At 40.1% G+C, this 17,104-nt stretch overlaps 1 protein-coding gene across 28 annotated transcripts in view; it reads right to left on the bottom strand.

Moving 5' to 3' along the window:
* The window catches only part of GLIS3 (GLIS family zinc finger 3), a 545,819-nt gene that overhangs the window by 364,873 nt on the left and 163,842 nt on the right, over positions 1–17,104 (bottom strand). The gene's annotated exons all lie outside the window — the stretch shown is intronic.

Below are 17,104 nucleotides of genomic sequence, written 5' to 3' on the forward strand. Positions count from 1 at the left end.
AGGTTTCATTTGCACTCATCTCAGAAAGAGATCCACCACCCCTGCTACCATCCCACTCACTCCTTGTTTTCTAAGGAGAGAGACACTATGTTACTAACTGCCAGCTCACAACACCAGCTAGTGGGATAAAAGAGTATGTAGCCTTGGTTAAAATGAGCTCTTAGGAAGAAAGTTCACTAACTGGAGGAATGTAAAATAGTGGCACAACTTTGGAAAACAGTGTGACAATTTCTTAAAACGTTAAATATCACCCTCATTAGGATGGTTCTATTTAAAAAAGAATTCTTTTAACAGAAAATAATAAGTGTTGACAAGGATGTGGAGAAAATGGGCCCTGGTACAGACACTCTGAAAAATAGCATGGAGGTTCCTCAAAAGATTAAACACAGAACTAGGCTATGATCTAGCAACTCCACTTGGGGAGATAGATAGATAGATAGATAGATAGATAGATAGATAGATAGATAGATAATAGATAGATAGATAGATAGATAGATAGATAGATAGATAGATATCTCAATCACACAACTGAAGGGAGGATCTCAAAGAGTTACATGCATACCCATGTTCACAGCACCATTATTCACAATGGACAAAACATGGAAGTTACCCATGTCCATTTGCAGATGAACAGATAGATAAAAATGTGTCTCTTATATATACAATGAAATATTATTCACCCTTAAAAAAGAAATTCTGACACATGGATAAAGCTTGAGGACATGATGCTAAGTGTAGTAAATCGGTCACAAAAAGACAAACACTGTATGATTTTACTTACATGAGTACCAAGATTAGTCAAACTCACTGAGCCAGAAAACAGAATGGTGGTTGTCCAAGGCTGGGAGGAAGTAGAATTAGGTTTTAGGTTTATAAGATGAAAAATAGTTCTAGATATTGGTTGCATAACATATGTGAAAGTATTTGACACGTACACTGAAAAATAATTAACATGAATAGTGGCTTAGTCGGTTGAGTGTCCAACTCTTAACCTCAGTTTAGGTCTAGACCTCAGGGCTGTGAGTCCCAGCCTCCACTGGGCTCCACACTGGGAATGGAGCCAACATAAAAATAATAAGAAATAATAATAATAAAGATGATAAATTTAATGTCCTGTGAATTTTACCACAATTAACATTTAAAGAAATTGTGTCCAGCAATCCCATTCCAACATATCTTCCTAAGAGAAATTAAAGTATACATGCACAGAAATATCTGAACACAAATCTCCATGGCAGCATTAATCATAACAGCCAAAAAGTAGAAACAACCCAAATGTCTACAAACGGATAGAGAGATAAATAAATTGTGGTACATCCAGATAGAGCAATACCACCAAAAAGTTCAAGAATTAAATATTGGTACTTGCTATAATATGGATGACTCTTTAAAACATTTGCTAAGTGAAGGGTACCTGGGTGGCTCATTTGGTTCAGCATCTGATTCTTGAGTTCAGCTCAGGTCAGGATCTTGGGGTTATAAGATCAAGCCCGACAGCAAGGTCTGTGCTCAGCAGGGAGTCTGCTTGGGATTCTCTCTCTCTCCTTCTCCCTCTACCCCTCCCTATCTCATGCTCTCTCTCTCTAAAATAAATAAACATTTTTAAAAATTTGCTAAGTGAAAGAAGTCAGACACAAAGACCACAGTTTACATGATCCCATTTATATGAAATGGCCAGAAGAGGCAAATCCACAGATGCAGAAAGCAGACTCACAGTTGCGTGGAACTGAGAGTGGACTGAGAAGCAACTAAAAAGGCACATGAGGACTATCACTAGGATGACAAACATGTCCCAAACTGAATTACGGTTGTACAATTCTGTAAATTTACCGGAGATCACTGGACTGTATGCTTCAAGTGGGTGAGCTATGTATGAAACTATACTCCAATAAAAAATATTAAGTATAAAACAAACAACAAGGGTCACTGATCTGCTGTCTTCATGGACTGATATCCATCACTACCCGCCCCCACCACCACCACCACCACGTTTGAGTTTTAGGAGTTTCTGCTAATGGGTCACAGCTTCACTTCTAAACCATACTTGGGGCTGATCACACCTTGGGAACAGAGATGGGTCATCAGATCCATTCATTCATTCAGTAAGCAAATGTTTACTGAGGCACTATGCTGGGGTACTCAGGGCAAAACCAGAAACAAGGCAGATAATGGGGTATTTCTCAGTCTCAGGGCTTAAGAGTTACAGACATATGAGCAGGCGAAATAAGAGTGTGACACGGTCTACAATAAGAGGATGTACAGGGGATCCCTGGGTGGCTCAGCAGTTTGGCGTCTGCCTTTGGCTTAGGGCATGATCCTGGAGTCCCCGGATTGAGTCCCACGTTGGGCTCCTGGCATGGAGCCTGCTTCTCCCTCCTCCTGTGTCTCTGCCTCTCTCTCTCTATGTCTATCATAAATAAATAAATCTTAAAAAAAAAAAAGAGGATGTAGCAGGTGTGATAGGGCACACAGATGAGGCACCTTAGCTTGATGACAATATCAGGAGAAGAAACTCTCAGCTGGCATCTGAAAAGCAAGTATGAAAACAAAGGTGAGGCAGGCAAGGGGAACAGTTTTCTGTGCAGAGGAAAGAGCTAGTGCAAAGTCCCAGGGGCAGGAGAGATGGAACACTTGGAGAAGTGGTACTGCTCAGTGATATTGTGACAGGTGAAGAGAAGGAAGAGAAGTTCTAGAAAGGCAAAGAGGTCATACTATAAAGGGCCTCACAGGCATATTAAAAAGTGTGGGTTTAGTGATATAGAGAGATGATGAAGTGCTTTCAGCAAGTAAAGATGAGGATCAAATTCAGAGTTTGGTGGAAACAAAATGGAAAGGAGTCACAACTTGAAGCAGGAAGATTCATGAGGAAGGGGTTACAGACTGATGGTGGTCTGGGCCTGAGGAGAGACAGAAGCTGCCATGACAAGTGTATCTGCCTGCCAGGAAGTGGCTTATTTTCATGCATCTTCCATCCATTCCTGTGTAGACCTCAGAAGAAGGTATTGAGTCCTCCTGGAACTAACCAGGTTAAGGCATTTATTCTAGCCCCTTTTCTTCTAGTCGTTTCCTTTGATTCAGACATTTGTTCTGCTTTGCCCCCTTAGCCTGCCTCCTCCTTGTTCATTTCACATGGCTTGTTTAGAAACCCTTCCTCCAGAAAGCCATCCCTGACAACCCAGCCACATCCTAGGTTACAAGCCTCTTCCACATGTTCCCTTTGAAACATGTGCTTATTCCCTACATAGCATATATTATACATTTCTGCAGCACAAGTGCCCATACACTGATCTGTTTTGTCACTAAGCGCATGCTACACAACAGAATTTTCTATGATAAGCAGAGATATTCTGTATCTGTACTGTCCAATATGGTGCCTGCTAGCTACATGAAATGTGGTAATAGGACTAAGAAGCTAAAGTTTCTATTTTATTTAGATTTAGATTTATACAACCACATGTGGCTACCATATTGGACAGCACAGCACTAGGCATTGTAATCTGCAAACACAGGCACTGTGTATTGTTCCCTGCTGAAACTGGCATATAGAGAAACACTGGGAACATAACAGGAGCTTGATAAACATTTGTGAAAGAACGAATAATATTCACAGGCTCAGAGCACCAATTATTCTATTCATTCATTCAACTCACTCATTCAACAACCACACTTATTAAGCATCTGCAAGGTGCTTGGTACTGTGCTAGATGGGAGGGTCACACATCAAATCCTCTGCTTTCGTGGTACTTCTATTTCGATGGGAAAGGCAAAAATAAACATGTAAGCAAAACGAACAACTTCAGAGAGACGGGTTCTATTTTTTTAAAAAAAAGCCAAGGGAAGGGGATAGAGGATGATGCCCGGAGTGTGTCGGTTTTAATGGCACTATCTCACAGAGTATTCAGCAGAGCCTCTGCTGCCCCAGCACATATCAAACAAAACTCATGATGAAAGTTAATGGAACAAACTTTAGCAGAAAGTAAGATAATTGCTCAGAAATAAATTCTGCTCTCTGATCATCTTGTCATAAAAGCTTTCAAGTATGCATTTTTGTGGAAAGGAGGCAGTGGCAAAATTGACCCATATTCTGTTTCAAAGCTATTAATGTGTCAAATGGTTAGCCCCAGAAGGCAGGGAATTTCTGCAAACTTGTGGAGAAAAACATCTTCTGAATTACTTAGTGTCACAACATGTGTCAAAACCAGTGGCCAATCAAAATCTCCATCTGTAGCATGTACTTCTGTTTTGCAATTCAATCTACCCCACATCTACTGAGCATCTCCCCAAGTGAGGGGGCTATGCTTAGCTTCAGGAAAGAAACCCCCCACAAGGGGAAGAAGAGAAATCACACAGTTTTAATTAATTACATAATTAATTAAAAATTAAAATTAAAAGGCAATGTGGGCAAAGCGTATCACACCATTTTCTTTTTTTTTTTGGTGAAAGAAAGTAAGCTCCTTCCTAAAAGTTCTTTATCCCTGGTCATAAAGTCTCCAAGGATGCTGTTTTCTCTCCTAAGACCAAGGTTATTTTGTAATTCCACATTGTGCATAAAATGAAATCTTCCTTCACTACCGCAGCACCTAACACCTTTGAGATACAAATCATGTTACTGGGATACATGTCAGAATATAAAGTGCATTTTGTAGGCTGGAAAAAAATCATAAGGCTGGTTAGCAGCACATAATGCATACTAGTCACCTACCCAAGAGGAGATTCCCCAGTAAGATTATCTGGACTTTAAAAACACTTGCCCACCTCTCCTCATCATGAAAGTTAAGGGAAACTGGGCAGGACAGCATTCTGTAGTTGAAAAGCCTTGTATAAATGGTCATTAGGATAAAAATGGGGACTCTGCCCTCATAGCAGCAGTAACTGACTGGTGAATAGATGACCCAATATTCAAGAAAAGAGAGCAGAGATTGAAAACTTAGCCTCATAAACATAGAGGCAAAACTTCAGTGAGCTCAGCCCCAGCCTCCTCCTTGGAGGAGAGGACTAATACACAAGCAAATAAATCTGTGAGCAAACTCTCCCACCTCACCTTTGAAAGTCTCCAAGCAGAACCAGTCTTAACTGCATGCACAGTCATTGGTCACATGTTTGCCTGTGAGGGGCAGGTAAAAGATATGGATATGTGCATGCATATGTGTGTGTGTGTGTGCACATATAAACATGTGTGCAGATGGTAAAGATACACTCACTTTCAGGTGGGTAAGGAGTTCACTTCTCTTGTTAATTACAACAGCAAGCTTTTATGGAGGATGACACATGGCTTATCACTTATGGTGAGGAAAAAATCTGTTTGGCCTCATTGCCACTCTACTGAGAAGATTCCTGGATTTTCCCAGGCTCCACTTTTATCTTCCAAGCGTCAAAAACCCTGGAGCTTCAGTATAATGCCATCACCTGGGTCTATGCCATGGAATCATCTTTCTATGATTCAGTTTCAATGCAGTGAATACTCCCGTCATCAGCTTCCCTTTCCAATACCTACTGAAAGCTCTACACTCTGAAAACATGTCTGTATAATTGAACCACTTCAAAGTTTCTTCGTGACACTGTGTTACTACAGAGTCATGTTCCAGCTTTCAATGTTTGTTTTCTTCAATAGTTCCACATACTTGGTTGGTATTTGCTTGCCTTTAAAAGAAAGGCAAACTTCATCGTTTTTAAAATCCTTTTCTTAAAATGGTTCTGTAGTATAGCAATAGATATGGGAGAAAGTGAAAATCAAAAATCTGGTTCTAACGTATTCTAAATTCAAAGAGAACTCTCATCTTGATGCTGGACTCCATGTTCTTTGCAGGGATGGTCTAGATGCAGCCTTCCTAATGTTTGAGAAAATCATGTCCATATAAATTTATTACATATGCTTAAAGAAAAAAATTTTTTAAGTCTTTGACTTTCCTTTCTATTTGAATAGACAGATGCCAGGGCAATTTTTCTTTCTCGGTTCCAAATTAATTCCATGTAGGGAGAGAATGTGGATTGAATTGGCAAACTTGTTGGACCTGGAGAACCCCACCGGGTTCTGAAGGAAGGCAGAGGAGAGCCAGTGTTGAGCGGCCACATGTGAGCTCACCACGATGCACACCTGGCTCTCCGGTTAGGGTCCTCTCTCAATGCCTCTGTGATTTACAGCCCACCCAAAGGCTAATGTGGCCTAGGACTCAGGTTTCAGAATGCCTCACCTTTGCCTGGTAAGTTTATCCTTACGACAGCTATGGATCTGTAAATATTCATTCTTTATCTGATGAACAGGGTGTGGGGGAGGGGGCTGTCACAACAGAAAGATGAAGCAGACAAGGAATGTCACATGCATTCTATTAAAAATCACAACTCCTCCTCTCCTGAATAGCAAATTGCAATCAATCTGATTTGCCCAACAGCATGAGAATGGAGACTTCAATCCATTAAAGAGTGAGCATTCTAAGAGGAACAGAGCCACGCTAAGGGGGCTGCTGCTGCCAGGAGCCCTGGCACTGGGAAATGTGTAAGTGAAGTGAACAAAGAGGAACACTTCCAAAGTTAACTCCAGGAGCAGCCCCAGTGGCACAGCAGTTTAGCGCCGCCTGCAGCCCAGGGCGTGATCCTGGAGACCCAGGATCGAGTCCCAAGTCAGGCTCCCTGCATGGAGCCTGCTTCTCCCTCCGCCTGTGTCCCTGCCTCTCTCTCTCTCTCTCTCTCTCTCTCTCTCTCTCTGTCTCTATGAATAAATAAATAAAATCTTAAAAAAAAAAGTTAACTCCAGTTTGATTTTGTCAGTCCCTTTGTGATAGACCCCACTGCCATGGAACAATTAAACAGGGTCTGGAAATGTGAAACCAGGCATCAGGGTGACTGGTTCATGAGCACAAAAGTGGTCAACCCAAAACCCAGCAGCCAAAGAAGTGTTTTGGCCTTCAGAAGAATATGTGCAGGGAAGTCCAAGGACTGTGGATGTGACTCAGTCACTTGGCCCAGACACCATGGGCCATCAGCCATAAAACCACTGCAGCATTTAAAACAAAACAAACACAAAAAAAAAAAACTTTGATCAGCCTCCCCCCTGCTCGACAACCATCAGTATAGGGCCCCTCTCCCTAAATGTGGGCAGGCAAATGACTCCCTCCCACAAAGTGGCAACACTGGCAGAGATTCCTAAGAATGAAAATCTGCAGTGTCCATACCCACATACAGTGCACAGTTTGGACTCTCCTGGTATCTGAATGTATCACCCTTCTAGAAAGAGATTAAGAAATGCTACGTGGTTCTAAAGGAGGCCACCTGCAGAACCCTAATCTCCCAGAGGTTCCTCCTTTGGACGACAGGCCTTGTTTATAGATTTTAAAGTGTTAAGCTCCAGAAACTGTAAGGCTACTACAGTTTAATTTACCTGTCATGAGCCTGGGCTAGGGTCCTATACGGATGGTCCCTTAATAAGTAACTCTTCAGCAAATAATCAAGAACAAACTCCCCATTTTCTGGTCACTTTCAGTTGGCATTTCAAATCACAATTCAAACAAAATTAAAATAAACAAAGGGATTTCTGTGGAATTAAATTTTGCAGCAGCATGAAATAGTATTTAATAAAACAACCAACAGACAATAATGGCCTTTTTAAAATTAAAGCAAGATGAGGACTTACAAACATATGGCACTTATTTAGCATCTTTTATGAGATTGAAAAGCTCATCAAAATGGACTTTTCTTCTCCCTCTACCTCCATTAAGATTTATTTAGATTCTGCACTAGAAGAGATGGTACAATACGCCTAAAGCAGAACTCTCTCGATCTGTGTGCTGGACTCTGTTCTCTTCAAGCCAATCTGGTCTATAGTCTACCCCAGCTGCTCAAGCATAAAAGCCGCACATCATCCTTAATTCGTCACTTCCCTTCTACCACCATATCTTATCAGACAAGTCCTATTGGTGATATTTCCCAAATCCATCCCCAATACATCCACTTCTCCCCACTGCCATAGCAACTACATGGTCTACACCAGAGCTGTCCAACAGAACTTTCTGTGATGCTCGAATGGTTCCAACATGGTAGACACCAGCCACAGGTTTCTTTCTATGGAGCACCAGAAGTGGGGCCAGTGCAACTGAGGAAAACAATTAGTTCTATGTTCATTTACTGGGGGAGGGAAGTAGAAATATATGTTTTTAATTGCCTTCCCATATGCTATTTCCTTGGAACAGGCTGGGTTAGATCTCTCTCACCCTCTTTCAACCCTGGCCTCACACCCTCTTGCTACTCTTTTCATGCCCTTTTCTCTTCTCATCCTTCTCTTACCCCACAAACTTATCTCTCATGTTCTCACATAGAAAATGTTGGCTAGCTCTTTTTTTAAAACTTTTTTTTTAATTGTGTTAAAATACACTTATGAAATTTTCATTTAAATCATTCTTAGGGGGATCCCTGGGTGGCGCAGTGGTTTGGCGCCTGCCTTTGGCCCAGGGCTCGATCCTGGAGACCCGGGATCGAATCCCACATCGGGCTCCCGGTGCATGGAGCCTGCTTCTCCCTCTCCCTCTGCCTGTGTCTCTGCCTCTCTCTCTCTCTCTCTCTCTCTCTGTGACTATCATAAATAAATAAAAAAATAAAAAATAAATAAAAAAAAAATAAAAAATAAATCATTCTTAGGTGTATAAGTGAGAACGGTTAAATACATTCACTTCTTTGTATGTCAACCTTAATCTTAATCTCACAAAACTAAAACTCTACCTGCCAAGCAACAATCCCCTCTCATCCAGCCCCTGGCAACCACCATTCTACTTTCCATCTCTATAAATATGACTACTCTAGGGACCTCATTTAAATGATCACACACTATTTATCTTCGTGTGGCTTGTTTTGGTGAGAAAAAAATTCCTAGGTTCATCCACATTGCAACACGTGTCAGATATAGTCATTAATTTGGAATTAAATTTAAACTGCCACACATGGCTAATGGCTAACATATTGGACATCATCATCTTTCTCCCAGGTTCCCACACCAACTCCTGCCCCCTAAAATCCATGCTTCATGTTAGCAGCCAAACTAATCTTTAAAAAAAAAAATCAAAACATACCCACACAGCCCATGCCCTGCCCCCCACCATCTTAAAACACCCCTATAGCTTTATTTTCTTCATAAAACTCATAGCTATCTGAACTAATTCTTCCTTATTTTTTTAATTCTTCCTTATTATTTATTATCTGCTTCCTCCTTTAAAATATAAGCCCCACGAGAGGCAAATTGGGTCACCACTGTATCCTTACTAACTTAGTGCTTGGCACATAAGCAGAGCCCAATAAGTAACTGCTGAATGAATGAATTTGGAATAGACATTTTTAAATTTAATCTTGTATTTCTTTTTTTTTCTTTCTTTCCAGCAATCCTCCACCACTGGACATGATTAATGAATCCTCCTCTAACATGATCAAGTGCTTGGAGCTTCTGTATCTACTATGTCCACCTCTCACATGGCTCCCCTGTGACCACTAGTGCAAATCTGACAGACAACCAGCCAACATCAGGTATACAAGCTATAGACAGTAGCATTAGGTCCTCATAAGTATCACAGCAGCTTAGGAGTGCCATGCTCGAAGCCAGAGCTTTCAAAGATATGTCCTTTCCTTCACAGATGATGGGTGTACCAAGATGAGGGGCACATGAACACCCACAGCCCCCAGATCTGTTGACTGCATTCCCTATGAATCTTATCCATTTAACTATTTAACTTTATGTGCTGTACAAATATCACCATTTTCTATGTGTCTCAAGATACACAAAGGATTGTAAAGCATTGTGAACTCACTAAGCCCACCCCTCAATAAATGAGATCAAATCCAAAACTCTCAAAATGACATCTGAATATTTAGAAATCAGTTACTTCTCTCCTGCTCATATTGAACAGAGAGAAAGATGAAAAAATACCACTTATGAATTTCACTTTAATTCAAGAAATTCCTAATCTAAGTATCTTTCAATGAAAAAAAATGTTGACTTTTAAATCTTTTTGTTAGTTTTCGAGAGAGAGAAAGAGAGAATGCCAGCAGGGGAGGGCAGAGAAAAAATGAGAAAAGAGAATCTTAAGCAGATGCCCAGTACCTGATCAGGGCTCAATCTCGGGATCCTGAGATCATGACCTGAGCCTAAATCAAGAGTGAGATGCTTAACTGACTGAGCCACCCAGGTGCCCCCACTAATTTTTTTAAAGATTTTATCCATTTATTCATGAGAGACACACACAGAGAGAGAGAGGCAGAGACACAGGCAGAGGCAGAAGCAGGGAGCCCGACATGGGACTTGATCCAGGGACTCCAGGATCAGGCCCTGAGCTGAAGGCGGTGATAAACCGCTGAGCCACCCGGGCTGCCACCGCTATTTAAAAAAAAAAAAAAAAAAAAAAACTCACAAGTCATACAGCTGAGCTGAGGGAAGGGAGAGTCCTTGGTCAGTAGAGTAAGCATGCACATGAGGCCCATGGTAGGCAGGGCAAGGATGGGGACCTGCCCCATGAGACTGTTATATAGAGAGGTTAGGGTCCAGGAGATGACCCACAAAGCCAGGAAACTGAAGGCAAAAAAAATCAATATACTAAAGATACTAGAAGCAGGGTTCTCACTGTTGGAGAAAAGGAGATACAAATATGCTAAGGGATAAAACTAGAATAAGTCCTGTGGTGTTGGACTGGAATTGAAGATAGAAGAAACAATGGGCTAGGACAAGAAAGTACTAGATGAGACTGGAACATCTAATTATAGCTGAAATTCTAAAAATTGCTTAAAGAATAATAGGGACATTTCAGAAGAACTCAGGAGGCAATTTAAAAGGGCTCCCACTGGCCAAATTAGGAACATTTTCGACATTAAAATAAATATTGCGAGCAATGCATTATAATATATTGGAAGAAATAAAAATCCATGATATACTGTATCTATAAATACATCTTTTTTTACTGATGAGTTAAATTAATAAATTTAGAAGAAACAATGGGCTTACAAAATAATCAATGTAACTAGAAGCAGAGGGTAAAAGTTTGATGCAGAATAGGATGTTTAAATAATGTCCACGTCTATAACTACTTTCAATTGATCCAGAAAAAAATACATACCTACATAGAAAGATACAGATATATATCAAAAGTCAACATTTATGAAGAAAAGAAGAAGAATGATAAAGTAAAAATGAAGCAAAATGTTAACATTTGGGGCACTGGGGTCAAGGGCATATGGGAATTCTTTGCATTAATCTTATAACTTTCCTATGAGTTCCAAAGTGTTTAAAAATTTTTAAAGTTAACCAAAACTGTATAATTAACATGGAAAAAATAAAAAATATTTGGTATTTTCTTGGAACCCTAAAACATATGTAAAAATAGATGTTATAATACAGGGCCCTTGAATTAGCTAGAAAAAATTTTTCTCCCGTTCTCCTCAGATGAATAGAAATATAAAGATCAATTAGTGAGGTAAGAAAGAGGCTTTGAAACTTCCCTAGATTTAATTCAGGTCCCTGACCTGATTTTTCCCCACAACTCTCCTTTGATATCAAAAAATGTCTGAAGACAAAGAACTACCAATGCACAGAATGGAAAATCTAATTCTTGCCTTCAGCTGACACGTGACTATACCATGAGATGAAGGGGCAAAGATAACATGGAAATACCAAGGGGCAGAAACAGTTGAGAAAAGCACTGCATGAACTGAGAAAAAGAAGGAAAATAGGAAGCCAAGGCAAACATGGTGATAACAATCAGACCATCTGAAAAAGCAATATCATCCATCCTTAAGCAAGAAGTAGTCTCGAGGCTGGGAATCACATCTAGGAGCTTTTGAAAGGGGACCGGAAGTCATCCAGGCAAATTTCCCACTGTAAAGAGAAGGGAACTGATAACCAGAGCTGGGTTGTGGCTTGTCTTCAGTCTGACAAAACCAGACAAAAACCCAGAGCCTCTCAGACCACCACATCTGCATCTTCTATGCAAAACCTCTTTTGGGACAAAGGCGATCCATCTGCATGGCAAGCTGGAGAGGACTTTATGCTATATATTCAGAAGTTCAGTCTCTATCTTGCATACGGCTCTGGGGAAAATATCAGGACCAGATCATGGATTGAATCTGCCCATGGACAGAATCGGACAGGGAAGGAGGAAGAAGCTACTTTGGCTCTAGGGAGGATAGAATTGGAGCTGTATCCCAGGCCCAGAGGACCCTCCAGATGTTTCTAACGCATGCTGCCAGTGCCACCTTCGGGCCTCCTCCCTTCCCCTCCTTTTCTTCACCCAGAGCCTGTGAGAAGATGTGTGTAATATCACTTTACCAGTTCCAAGCTTTCTGGCCATGTAAACCGTGATGGACCACAACTTCTCTAGATCCTGTAGCAAAAGCATCCTCCTTCTCTCTCCTATTGCCACTCCTACACTAAATACTATCCCATCTACCCAGCTTCTCCCATGAGCCACTGATCTAAAAAACAATCTCTCTCTGCATCAGACTCCTCATGACTCACTTCTTCTGGAAAGCCCTACAACCTAGAAAACGGACACACAGAGATGAGTTGCTTAGAATGGGCCCAGTGTTTCCCCCTGTACTCAACCTTTTCTTTTGTGAACCACTTAACACTCATCACCTACAGCAATAATAAACAGACCCGGCCAAGATTTTTGCTTAACCCCACAGCACTGAAGCTTGCCAAATGTCTCAAGTCACAGTGTCACTGTCTCTTGCACAGATTACTAATTCAGTGGGCAAGTTTTAAGATGTGAAGGTCAAAGAACAATAGCACTTTAAATATATATATACATATATATAAAGGCATCATCCAAACCAAGTCAGGGCAGTACCAAGTCCAGGGGGAATGTGTTATACTTTAACTATGTGCTAGCAATTTGAGTTTAAAAAAAAAAAAAAAAAAAAGCAGTATGTGTTTTGTATTTCAACGCATTGGCTTAGCAAGTGCATATGTTTGAGATAAAAGACATCAAATTCATATTGCTGTCAGTAAGATGAAAAAGATGTAGCATTCCATTTCTCAGGCCAACATGTTCATTCACAAGGCTAGACCATGCAGAAGGGGAAATAATAGACTGTGCCTCTGCTCTGTTTATCTCAGGAGCTTTCAGATTTTTACTCCTTTAACTGCTGTTCCTTAGAAAATTAGGGGGAAACACTTTTTAGGTAGGCTGGGTTTTCTTTTTTTTAAGACAGAGAAAGATTACTTTTAAAGTACTTACATCTCCCACACCTACACTCCACAAGATGAATTCTTTTCAGATTTATGAAGTTGCTTTGAGATAATCTGGACCCAATTTTTAATTTTACCAATTAGGAAACAAAAAGACAGATGGAGAAGAGATTTCACATCTGCACTGCCTCTTCTTCCTTTCTACCCTTGCATTACCCACACATCTCAAAGCTGGAGAAAACACAAGCCTTAGTCTCATACTTTGTGACTTTGGTAAAGTCATTCAACCTTGTAGGAGAGACAGACACGACAGATGACTTCTTACTGTCACTGCTTCCAGGGTTTATAGCCCATGAGTCACTATCCCCAGGTCAAAAGTTTATAAGTACACCTCCCTCAAGAACATAAGCAAACTGCCTCATATTTCTCTCAAATCCTCAAGCCCACTGACTGATCCTCTTAGAGAGCCCCCTTTATTTTCTCTAGAATCTGAGATTCCCATAGTATTCCCTGTATTCCCATAGTTGATCTCATGGTTCCTTCACGAAAGAAGTTTGTTTTCATCAGCCTCTAAACACCCACAGGAACCTCTTGAACAACTGCTACCCACATTAGAACTTTCCATGAATTTCCATGCTTATTTCATTAGCATGCTTATTTCATGAGCAAGTAAGTTCACTAAAGAAGCCAACCTAAATTCCCTTAGGCTTTTAGCCAGTAGTTTTAAACTCCATCTATGTTCCGAAATTAAGATTTGGGGTTTTATTTTAATTTGCTTAAAATATTGATGCCTTTCTATATTTTCCAGTTATGGACAATAGTGCTAAGAAGGCTTTATGAGGATGGACATTCCAGGCAGTAAAACTGCACATTTTGGAAATTTTACATATCGGGACCTGTTCTCTATAAATTTCTGATCCAATTTGTCAGGCTTTTTGGTAACTTCTACAGTGGAAACGGAACAAAACAAAATAAGCAATATAGGAGAGCCATCAAATCCAATAGTTTCTACATTTCTACAACAAACAGCCAGAAAAAAACCACCACAGTAAACTGCTAAACTCACAATTAGAAACATGTTGAAAGTGCCAAGTGGTATTTATACTGAGACAAGGAAAGCTCCCACAATCACACAGAATGGGCTCAGAGCAAACTATTTTCACTTGGAGCTCCTGGTACTGATACAAAGCACACATAACCCCTAGCTGACACTCAGCCCCTGCAGGTCACAGTTCCTTAGCCTGTAAGACAATAGGAGGTGATCTCAGAGATTATTTCTAGTCCTAACATATATTTGATCATGATTATTACCAAGTAACGAAAAGCCTGCTAACAAACAATGAACTTGTCAATTTCTCATCTGGCAGTCACAATGATAATTTCAAAAAAGGTATGAATGTTTATCATCAAGATGTTTTGTAGGATGTTGGTCATCACGCACTGTCCTCTTTATGAGGGCTCTGGGAAAATCACTGTCTTGTGTCTCGTTATTAGAAATAGCCCTGCTTCTCTTTTTCGCCTTATGGGCACCATGATTCACATGGCTGGTTATAGTTCCCTCATCGCACTGGCTGCAGGAAAACTCTGATCCAAATCTCTGACTCACCTCTAACAAATAGTACAGAGCCTCATGAGATGTATTTTGGGTCCTAACTTAACCCGTTGTTTCACCCTACTTCCCTGTCTCCCCATTTCCTCACTGAACTTTTTTTCTTCTTTTTCTATTGTTGGTATCTGTGGAAGCTACCTTTAACAATTTTTGAAACAAAGGAGGTATTTCAAGCTATTTTCATTTACTGATGTCACTGTTGAACAGCAAAATTGTTCCTTCGGTGACTTGCATTTTTCAAACTCTGAACAGTGTCACTATACCAACACATAAAAGCATCCAAGCATCCATTTAATGTTCTCTTGCACATAATTGTATGCCAAGATTTGGATCACAATTGTCACTTTGAGTTTCATTATCATTACTACAACATTTTTAAATCCTTACATTTACATAAATCTTCACAGCAATTTTCAAGTGAGCCTTCACATTCAGCTCATGTGATTTTCTAAACAACCACACGAGGTGGATACAGGGGATGCCATTAGGACAATCTTCATGTTTACAGATAAAGAAGACACACTCAGAGAGTTTAAAGCAGCATGCCCACATGGACAAAGTTAATCGAGTAATGAAGACCACAGGGGTTTTTTCTTCCAAGTCTAGCATTTTTCCCTGTAACTACAAAATTCTCTCTCTTACATAGTTGACTGTGAAATTTTGTCCTGGGATATATGACTCAGACATTTTACTTAGTTGGTTTTCCAAGCAGTATCAGCCTGCTAGTCAAAATCACATCAATTACCCTTCAGTAATGGAACCTGGGCATGATGAAAACGAGGCAGCCGAGACTCTGGAAAATTTCCTAACCATTAGAAAATGCATGAGTCATTTATTTCCTCCATTGGAATTCAGTGATGGCATTAAGAAAACTCATTCCTGCAACCTAGCAGGGAACACGAATGCTTTAATGTGGTCTGCTAAAGCAGTCACACCGAGTAAAACTGCCTCTTGAGTCACTAGAACTAGTGGAGCCGTTTAGTAGTAGATGAGATTTAGACAAGGCAGGCTGGAGAGAAGAGCTAACTAACTGCTTCTTGATGATGAGCTCACACTACTTCAACCACATCTAAGGGAAAGAATCATGAAGTTCAAATCATATTAATTTCCAAGTCATTGACATTGCTAATGTATGAGAGGGTGAAATGTTGACAGCTTGAACTCCTGGGACCTTGAATAAACCAGAGTCTATTCATCCTACAAGTCATCAATTTGGGAAGTAAGGGAACACTGCATATGCAATTTCTCTGAGTTTTAATTTCTTTGGGGGAAATGAGGAAGGTCACATATTTTTTAACTCAACATTCTATGACTGCATGAATACCTCTTAGCGCCACCTACCTGAAATACTATCGTTTTAACAATTGGCCGGGATCTTAAAATATATTTATATAATGTGTGGGTAATGGGTAATGTTCCAGCACATTTAAATCATTATTCAGGAATCTGACTATTTTCCTTTAATCAACTTCAAACATATACTGGTTTAAATTACTAATTCCTGCCTCTGAGACAACATATCCATATATGTGTCTTTTCTCAACAGGTCATGCATTAGATGCTCAAGTTAATTCTGCTTTCCAACATCTTGACAGTAAGAAGGAGCAAAAGTAAGATGGTCTCTTACTTGTTTGCTTTTCATTTACAGAGAGCATGAATTGTCCCCAACTAATTTATAGAGTTCTATGGAGATAAGACCCTGTATATGCTTTTAACAATGCATGCTCAGTGCTTTGCATGGAGTCACAGACTAAATATTTGTTGAATACATTTAAAAATTACTAACAGAGACAAATTACAAAATTCAAACAGAAATAATACCTCTTCTCTAGAGAAGGTTAAAGGGTATTGTGCCAAGGCTCAAACTCTGTAGCACAACCAGCCTGTGGCTCAGGACAAGTGAACAGTAAGACAGAGCTAGGCAAAGAGAGAACTCTATGGCTTCCTGCTTCTTTCTTAAACAGAACTTTATAGCATTACTTCAAAGTGTGGAGTTAGCAAGGTGTGAAGGAGAGAGCCAAGTCAACTTCTGGCCTCTCCTTATCTGTGTAACCTTAGGGAAGTTACTTAGCTTTCCTAAACCTTGATTTCCTCTAAAACAAAATGGGGCAGGAGTAACAGTATGGATCTCATAGAGTTGTTGATAAGGACTAAAAAGACAATGAGTGCAAAGTGTCCAGCTTATTGCAAGACCTCAATACATGGTGGCTATTATTATTAGTTCAAAGTAAATTTCTAGAGTATTAACCCACCCAATATTAAAGGGAATCAGAATTATTCATCCCTAAGAGGAGCATAGCCAATATTAGATACACACACACACACACACACACACACAC

This window comes from Canis lupus, chromosome 1 (assembly GCF_003254725.2).
Source record: "Canis lupus dingo isolate Sandy chromosome 1, ASM325472v2, whole genome shotgun sequence".
Lineage (NCBI taxonomy): Eukaryota > Metazoa > Chordata > Mammalia > Carnivora > Canidae > Canis > Canis lupus.